Below are 10,781 nucleotides of genomic sequence, written 5' to 3' on the forward strand. Positions count from 1 at the left end.
TTATATTTTTCATATTGGAGCTTAGGGCTCCAGGGGCCTTTTTTTCATTTTAGAAATGTGATTTATAAATCTAAGTGAAGCTAAATATCGTTTTTCAACGTTTTATTACCTCAATTAACTTTTAAACACATGTATAGTATATCACACGCATTTTAATATACATTTTGCATATTTAGAATTCTGATAACAGTTGTGCATTAGTGAACTCAAAAGTTCCATACTCTGCTAAAAATAATAGAAACGAAATATTTTTACATTAACTAGTATTTTCCAGAGAGAGAGAGAGAGAAAAAAGCTTTACATTCTATGAGAAAGAGAGAGATGAGAGAGAAAAAAGATAATTGGAAAGAATAAATGAGAGAGAGAAAGGTGTATGTAAGCAAAAGTACTTGTGGAACTCAGAAATTTCACTTGTCAAGCAAAGGGTGGAGCCTTACACAACTTTTATTGGTTGAGCCTCTACCACGGTAAAAATTTTCCACTTTCACTTGCAGCTTTTTTAAATGTGTCAATACTTGTCTCTCTCTTAGCATTGCATAACTTATATCCAGCTTTGTGATATTTCTTTATTGAGTACTTCTTCAAAATCATACTACTATTATAAACTGTCTAACATTTCACAAAGCTTAGATAACAGTTGAATAAGCTAGTGCATCCAAAATTTTGAGCAATGTATTGAAAATAATTGTAAATACTAAAGCTAATAACAATACATCACTAAATTTAACATTGTACAAGTTTATATTGCATTTTATCTTTTAGGAGAAATTTATTCAATTTAAATTTATGATTATGAAAGTTGTATTACACTATAATTTTAACAAAATGTATCTTAGGAAGAGCTCTAAACTTATACTCAGGGGCGGAGCCAAGTGGTGGCCAGGGTGTTCACCCAAAACCCTTTCGGCGAAAAATTATCATATATACACAAGATTAAAATTATTTTTTATATATAAATAATAAATATTAAACCCCCCTGGCTTCCTCGTTTTTTATTCTTTTATATTTTTAAATTCCTTTAATGAAAATCTTGATTCCTGTCACTGCTTATACTAATGAAAAAGTTACAAATTAAGAGCAAAGACGTTTTCATTTTGAATAGGTAAAAGTACAAATTTAAGAATCTCTTAAAACGGCATTTCTTACTAGTTTTCTAAGGGATAGGAACCACTTGAGTTGCCGTCCACTAATATTGCTGCAAAAAGTGGCTTTTGAAAACACTTACGATATATGATGGATCAATCAATCTTTTCACGTTGGTACATTTTTCGGAGTACTTGCCTTGCATTGGGTCAGAAGAAGGAAGTAATTAGGAGATAGGTGGCTTAACACGAATTGAGTTAAATTAGACATAGAGCTCAAAATAAGTTGGTTATAAGTTGTGTTTGACGGTCTAATTTAAAGTCATTTTGTACTTAAAATAAGCTCAAAAAAATAATTGGGCTCATTTTACTTATCTTATCTAAAGCAGCTTATAAGTTAAAAAAAATAAGTTAGACTATCCCAACTTATTTTTTTTAGCTTATAAGCGGTTTGCAGCTTATAGGCATAAGTCCATCCAAACAGGCTCATAGTTTCAATCATACACACCAAACTAGACGGCATATGCCCGTGCTGCGCATAGACCCAACACTTTAGATTATGATGTATCTATATGTATGTAGTTGTGTTTAGATAGTGATAATATATATATATATATATATATATATATATATATATATATATATATATATATATATATATATATATATATATATTTTATATTGGTAATAAATACACATAAGTTTGCACTGTTTATATACACACACACACACACACACACACACTATGTTCAAAACACGATTAATATAACATTGTAGTTTGTGCTCCGTATCTAAAACTTTATTATACTGGTGTTTTTTACGAATACAAAGCTGACAAAAATTTATTAATACTTTTTAAAAGAGAAGATTTGTTTAAAAGGAAACTATTTTCCTCTCTTTGAGATAAATATTATTTAAGCATCAGTTGATACTTTGAATTTTAATTCGATTAATTTAAAGGTGTAAAATATTCTATTGTTAATGTATGTAGATTGAACCTAAACAATACTTATTATTTTTTTTATCAAATTTTGATTTGGATAATTCTAATTCAAATTATTAAATTAAATTAAAGTATCTTGGAAGAAATTGATTCTGGCTCCAGGCATGATACCTAGGCATCAATTTATTCTATGATTAACTATGCACAAGAGACTGTCTACAGTAGATAGGATCAGGAAATGGGGGGTTCATGTTGACCCTAATTGTGTGTTGTGCTCCACTAATGCTGAGGAAACGCATGATCATCTGTTCTTTGAATGCCAATATTCCAAATACATCTGGCAGACTCTTCTTACATGGATAAGCATAGCTAGACAGGTTGGATCATGGTCTGGAGAAGTGCAATGGCTTGTGGCAACCATCCGACCCAGTAAACCAAAGACCCTGGTGCTAGGAACTTTGCTTGCTGCTACTCTATACCACATCTGGACTGAGAGGAACTATAGAAGATTTCAACAGAAGCAGCAAACCAAGCACAAAATCGTCAAAGAGATAGCCCTGCAACTACATATTGTGGAGAGATGCAAGCCTAAATGGTCCAAAGTATTAGATAGTTTAAATTGTTTCCCATGTTAGCTGCCTCCCACCCTGCTGCTAGACGAAGAAGCTCACATATTGAGCTACTGATGGCTTGTGCAGTGAGGATGAGTGCAGAATATGTTGAGTGAGAGATTTATGTTTGAGATTTAGCTCTAGAGTCCAAATGAGCTGATTGTACATAATGCTATACTTGGTTGAATAAAATTTCTGTTTGGCCAAAAAAAAAAATTACATGTTTAAAACGAAACAAAGTAGAAATTTGATTTTCTATTTAAACGAAGAACTACTATTTTTTATTTTTCGGTAAATATTCTTGGTTTAGCTCATTTTACTTGTCATCTTGTCTGTTGCATGGTTTTTTAAGAAAACGTCAATTAGAATTATAATTTGACTAATTTACCTTATTAATTATTTGATCTCCATTTAATACTTTTTTTTCTTTTATGACATTAATCTCTTTTCACATTTATTAGAGTAAGAATAAAAATGAAAAAGTAATTAAATTCTATCTTATTTTAAAATATAAATATTTTAAGTATATTTATTTAATAAACATAACAAATAAATGACTTGGCTGAATAGCAAATACAACAGTTAAATATCTATATTAGATCTCAAGCTAATATAAGAAAAGAAAGGAAATTGTATGGTTTGACTACTTAATCTTTTGAAGAAAAACAATAATATGAAGTCCATATTTTTTACTGTACAATAATTTCATTTGCTCCCACTAATGGGTTGATACGCATGTGGCAATGAATCCACCATTATTGACTTAATGAGAATACTTTGGGAATTACATGAATATTATTTGATTTTTTAATATGGGGTGCACGTTTTTTTTTTTTGACATTGTTTGTTTTTTTTAATATGAGGTCCACTTTTTTTTTATATTGCTTGATTTTTTTAATATGGGGTTCAGTTTTTTTCATGAGTTTGGAGATGGTGGGGTCCACTTTTTTTCCTTTTTTTTAATATTGCTCGGTATTTTTTTATGGGGCCCACCTTATATATATTTAAGGGTGTTTTTAGTATGGGGCCCACCTTATTTTTTATTTTATTTTTTTAACAGTGACTGACGATGAAGCAGTAGTAAACCCATGCTTCTAAAAGAAAGGAAATTGTATGGTTTGGCTACTTAACCTTTTGAAGAAAAGCAATAATATGGGGTTCATATTTTTTGCTGTGCAATAATTTTATTTGCTCCCACTAATGAGTTGATACGCATGTGGCAATGAATCTACCATTATTGTCTTAATGGGGATATTTTGGGAATTACATAAATATTGTTTGATTTTTTAATATGGGGTACACGTTTTTTTTTTACATTGCTTTTTTTTAATATGGGGTCCACTTTTTTTTTTTTTTAAATATTGCTTGATTTTTTTAATATGGGGTCCACTTTTTTTTTTTTTTTAAATATTGCTTGATTTTTTTAATATGGAATCCACTTTTTTTTTTTTACATGAGTTTGGAGATGATGGAGTTCATTTTTTTTTTAATATGGCTTTGTGTTTTTGGTATGGGACCCACCTGATTTTTATTTTTTTTAATGATGACTGACGACGAAGCATGGGTTTAACCATGCTTCTATATAGTAGTAAAGTAATTAAGGATGTTAAGGAGTTGCTTTCATCATAATTCATTGCACATAATTTCAATCATAGCTTCAAGAAATTTAAGGTTGTTAAGGAGTTACTTTCATCTTCGTCCACATAATTACAATAACATCAAGAAAGTAAAGTCCATGCATGCCCATACCAAGTGTTATGATCATAATTTAGATTGTTGTGGGTCTGATTTTGGAGTTATGGAGATTACAAGGCTTTGCTTCCGGTCTAAAAAAATGATTATTTTTTTTCTGTATTTCCAAAAGGTGTTGGCATATGGTACATATAAATTTTATTCCGGTCGTTTTAATTTTTGTGAAACTGTTTGATTTAGTACCAAATTTAAAACAAACAAAACTTTTGATACTTGTGATTTATAATAAGTCTTAGAAACTTATGTGATTATAAATTATATCATTAAGTGTCTGTTTGGTATGAAGGAAAACATTTCCCAAAACATATTTTTGAAAATTTTCATGTTTGGTTGGTCAAATTTTTGAAAAACATTAATGAAGAAAATGACTTCTCCACTTGGAGAGAAGATAAGTTTTACGAGTAGTCTCCCGCATTGATTGTTTCCTATCCGCCCTTCACCACACTCCACCTAGCCTCCATCCCATCACCCCATACCCGTATGACCACCTCCACCTCCAATGGTGTTTGCCTAAATTATACTCAAAATACTTTTGAGATAATTTTTCTGCTAATTCAAACACAAGAAAATAAGTAAAATAATTCAATATTTTCCGTGAAAAATATTTTCCTTCATACCAAGTCAGCCTAAGGGTAAAAGGAGAAGTTTGAAGTTAAATTGTTACTAAATATTTAAAAATGTCATGGTTTTGTAAACTGATTAAAAAGGAAAGATCAGTGTGACACACATCTCTTAGAAGATATTTGGCTAATTCTAAAAAAGCAAAACATGATCTTTTTTAAAATGCAATTACGCCGTATGGTGGTGTCTCCCTTTTACATCAAAAAGGAAAACAAATATACAAAGGAATAGGTTATAGTCATCATGCAAGTTTTCCCCCCAAAAAAATTAGATCATTAGCGAAATATCTTGTATATCTTATATATATGTAGTTTTTTGTTCTTTTAATTAGGGATTTTATTTGCACACTCAACAACATAATGATACCGCCGCCATGCGCTATATGAGCACAAAAAATATTTTGGACCAGAAATATGTATAAATATAGTTGAAAATCTTCAAATTTTTTGTATTTATATTAAATTCGCACTCGTTGTAAAATATGACTAATGAGTGGTGTCGTGCTTCTCACTCCTTTATAATTTGAATTCCTTGACTCACAATTGTGAACAAAGAATAACTAATTAATTAAAGTTATTAAAAGACTCAGTTAAATACATTGATGTGGTAGTACTTCTATGGCCTTTTGCGATTCTCTTTTTGAATTAGGTTCACTTTAATAATGGTGCAATAATAATGCTATTAATATCCAGATACCAATATTCCCTCAATCCCATATTATTTGGCCACTTTTCCTTTTACACGCCCTTAAGAAATCATAAATAAAAAATGTATTTTATTACCTTACTCCTATATCACTCCAATAAATACATTCTAATCAATATTGACTATTTTCAAGAACATTTAATACTAAATGGGAAAGATTTGACTAATTTTATCTTGGTTTTGTAAATGAACAAGTAATTTGGGACATATATTTTTAGTAATTTGGCTAAGTGAATACTTTTTTTGATCCAGAAGAAGTATTATTTAAGCACAAGAAAAATAGAACAAACTTAGAGCATGTTTGGCCAAATTACTAAAAATATATGCCCATCCAAACAGGCTCTAAGTTTGTTCCATTTTTCTTGTGCTTAAATAATACTTCCTCTGGATAAAAAAAAAAATATTCACTTAGCCATTTGCATGTCCCTTAAAAAAATATTAAACTTCTAGGAAAAAATAGGTGATTTGACTAAATTGTCCTTAATTAAATAAGTATTAAGATTTGATCACATATCACTTAATAGGGACAGATCTGCAAAAAAAAAAAAGGTAAAAAAAAAAAGAGCTAAGTGAACATTCTTTTTTATCCGGAGGGAGTACATTCTTCTTAGTCTTCTACTTTTTTTTTTTTTTTAATTTTTTTATCTAATAACCATTAGCAAGTGTACGTTTATTCTATAGAAAAAGGACGATAAGTAAGATATGACCGATTAAACTTTATTGATAATTTCAATAATTATTCATGCTTAAGGAGCCTGCTTGGATGAGTTTATGTCTATAAGCTGTTTGCAGCTTATAAGCTAAAAAAAATAAGTTGGGTAGTCTAACTTATTTTTTTTTGGCTTATAAGCTGTTTTCAGCTTATAAGCTGCTTTAGATAAGTTAAGTTAAATGGGCCCAATTATTTTTTTGAACTTATTTTAAGCACAAAATAATTTTAAGCTGACCAGCCAAACACTCAAAAAAGCTGAAAACAGTTTATAAGCAACTTATAAGTAACTTATAAGCCAATCCAAACGCGCTCAAGATCAACAACTTCCGCCAAGTTTACTTATTATAAGCCTTAGACGCGAAAGTGTGTGAAACTTTTGATCAATCAGCGCAAAAGCTCGTATGGTCTATGGAAGTCAAATAGTCAATTATTATACCGTGTCCTTGCCAGTTGCCACTAGTATCTTTTTTTTTTTTAATCAAATTATTGGTTGTTAACTACAACCTTTCTTAAACTCGTTATGTCTTTTCTCTTTTTAGTCAAGTCTTCTCTTCGTCGTTTTCTTTCTATAATATCATAAACCTTTATTCCTTCTGGAAGAAGTTTGGCACTAAAAAGTAAAACTCAATCATTCAGTTTCTCGTTCTTTCCATTTTGGTGGTATTTTTTTTCTGGAAAAAAAAAACAAAACTAACTATCTGATATTCAAAATATGCGCATTGAAAAACGTATCCTATCAGGATTTATTTTATTTTCAGGATTCAAATTCGAGGCTCTAATTATTGGAAAACTTACGAAAAATACTTGATCACTAACCTTATCGGAAAATACTTGATCACGAACCTTGCAGAAAATTTATGAAAGCTTGAGGCATGATAATTAAGACACTGTCCTTAAAGATATTTCACCCGGTATAGAACTTGACTCAAATAATCATGTAAATTTACTCATCCTATGACACCATCGACAAATATTTTAAGAGAACAATATGAGAAAAGTCAGTATCAATGCTAATATTTTTTTCAATTATTTTTAAAAAAATATTAGGCACAAATGAACTATGATTACAATATCTATTGCCTATCTTTATCATAATCAAATAACCATCACTTCATTTTTTTTAAAATACGAGCTAGCTTTCTCTTTTCAAGAACTTGGGTAGTTTTTGAATCACCAACATAAATAGATCATTCTTCTTCTTCAACTTGGGTTACACAAATTTATTTTGTTAGCACAAAGAAGCTTAGTAGCACCAAAGTCATCAACATTCAATGTCGTGCCCACAAGATTCGCTTGAGAAATGACCACAATAATTATATCATCTACTTCATCAAATATATTTTTGTTTAGCGGGATTATCATTCTCTAAATCTTCTTCTACATTTTGAAAATGATAGCTTAATTTTTACAGCACAAAATAATAATTATTTCCATCAAAAACTTGTTTATTAGTTTTGCGGAATCTGATCACTGCCATATCATTTGACACATTAAGTTGACTTTGTCAAGCATCATTCTCATAAAAAAAAAAAAAACCGTTAGTGCCACATTCAATCCCATATTCAAAGACCAAAGTAAAATTTCCACAAAAATATCTCAAGAAAAAGAAATTTGTCATAATTCAACATTTCTTCATCCAAATCATAAAGCAAGATATTTTTAAAGCCTAATTTAAATTTACCAAAAACTCTTCAATGTGCAAACAACACAACTTATACATAAAATTCAAAGAGAGATCTCATAAAATAGGTCTGCAAATTCTTGCACCGTAATTAATCCATTAATATAATATCAATTCCAAGCCAACTTTTTAAAAATCATCACAATAGATGTATATTATTATATATATCTGCACTCATTTTACCAACTCAAATATAAATTATCCACAAATATTCAAATGACTTGGACATTATTTGAACTACCTAAAATAATATTATAACAACATAAATTCATCACAGATAAGAACTAATCTAAAACTAACTGGGCATCACTTTAAAAGGAAAGGTAAAGAGCGTCAAAGTTCATCTACCCATTATAAAGTACGTTTAACATTTATATACTAGCAGAAGCATACCTGAAACTTAGACATATTGTACTAAATTATTCTCTATCAATTTCCCGTAAGAATAGAGCGAGAAATATTCTTAAGATTGTTGAAAATCTTACGGAAAATACTGGATCACGAATCTTATCGGAAAATACTTGATCACGAAACTTGCAGTAAGAAATTCTTGATAGCTTGAGGTATGTCAATTAAAACACTATCCTTAAGGATATTTCACCCGGTATAGGTGTATCCTTCAAGATTCATCAAGCTTTTCTAGTACAAAACTAGTAGCCAGAATCTAACAAAGATTATCCAAAAGAAAAAAAAATCCAGCACTACAAGAGAAATGAGAAGAGGAAAGTTTTATTTATTTGTTTTTCTCTCATCTAGAAAAAATACCTGGAAGAACACATCCGAAAATATATATATATATATATATATATATATATATATATATATATATATATGCCATAAAATGTCATCAATGACCAAATTAAATATAATAATACCGTTTGAAAATGTCAAATTCATTCAACATGAATTCTGCCATTAAGTCTAACAGAATTGAATCAAGTCTTTGTATTAAATTCAATAATCAATAGGAACGTTAGAAATGTTCCTTTTATTTTTGAGATATTAAATAGAAAATATGATTTTTCTACCACTCATTAAGGACGAAATAGTGTTTCATGTTGGAGCGTTGGCATTGTTTGAATATTAGAAATAGATAACACAACTCCAACTTCAAATGAGGCATAATACATAAACAAACTCTCAAAATTGGCCTCAGCTGACAAGTGTGTCCTCCAATTTTGTGTGTGCACAAGTAGGCACCTCAATTTGTTTCCACTTTATCAGTTGAACACTCCAACTTACAAAATGATCATCCAGACACCTCCAAAATTTATGTGCCACGTTAGTATTTGTATTTACGTGTTCAACTTTATACAAGTTGAGGTGCCTACTTGTGCATATCAAAAATTGGACGACATACTTGCCAACTGAGACCAAGTTTGAGAGCCTATTTATGTATTATGCCTTCAAATTACTATTTTTCAACTTCAATAATGATCTTGTTTACAACTTTAACTACATATCCAAAGGCATAATAACATAGTCCAGTAGACCGTGCAAGAGATCTAAATTGAAAAAGCACAAATAGAACAACAAGAACAACAACAACAACCACAACATACCCAGTGAAATCCCACAATGTGGGGTGTGGGGAGGGTAAAGTGTACGCAGACCATACCCCTATCTCGGAAGACAGGGAGGTTGTTTCCGAAAGACCCTCGGCTCAAGAGAAATCACAACGAGAAAGGTTAGATAAACACAAGCAGTTCAAAACAGAATGCAAATGAAACTAAAGAAAGCGAATAAGTAAAAATAGAGCAGTCTGAAAAAAGGGAGCAGTAACTACCACAGATAAATAAGATAATCGAAGTACAAGAAACCACATAGAGTAGCAAAAAACAAAGGACAATAGACTATAGATCGAAACAACGACTACCTACTAGCCTTCTACCCTAATCTGAGTCCTCCAAAACCTCCAAAAAGCACAAATAGAACTTAAACTAAATACATCAAATCAAAATAATCAAACTATCCAACCAAAGTGATTGACCCACCTCTCTTTGATCCGTTCTTTCTAGCAGTGGTGGACCTCTCCACTGCATGTATGTCCGTCTCCTATCAAGTATGCTCCCCCAAAATTGAAAAAATCAAATCCAACAAGATTTATTAGCGCAATTATTTTGTATAAAAAAGTTGTGAGATGGATCGACAAGACAATTTGATTGAACGCAAAAGGTTAAGCTCCTGTATGCCCATAGATTTTGGAATTACCATTGATCAGATGCTCAAATCCTTCTCAATAGCCGAGATTGAATTTTGTCCCAAACCCAAACTATTCAACAATTTGGTGCAGCACTTTATTGAATCCATGGCACATCATTGCGTCAAAACAAAACTATATATCAATTAAGGGATGTCAAATGGGCAGGTTAGACTGAATTTAGGCAGGTCAATATGAGCTGACTTAATAAATGAGCAAGTCAATATGTCTATTATTGTGGAGAACGTAAATAAGTTTGGTAAGTTAGTAAGACCTACACTCTCTATTAGGCATTGAGAGGCTACTTACAACATTTAGTGAAAGATAATAAGGACGTGACAGTTTATTCCCCTACCTATCATTCTACATGGTTGACTTTGTTCCTCATCTTTGGCTGAAATGATCTCTTAATTTGTTTTATTCCCTAGTAGAACAATCCATCTACAAAGCTATATAGGCCTCAATGTCTAGCTT

Source organism: Lycium barbarum, chromosome 7 (assembly GCF_019175385.1).
Source record: "Lycium barbarum isolate Lr01 chromosome 7, ASM1917538v2, whole genome shotgun sequence".
Taxonomy (NCBI): domain Eukaryota; kingdom Viridiplantae; phylum Streptophyta; class Magnoliopsida; order Solanales; family Solanaceae; genus Lycium; species Lycium barbarum.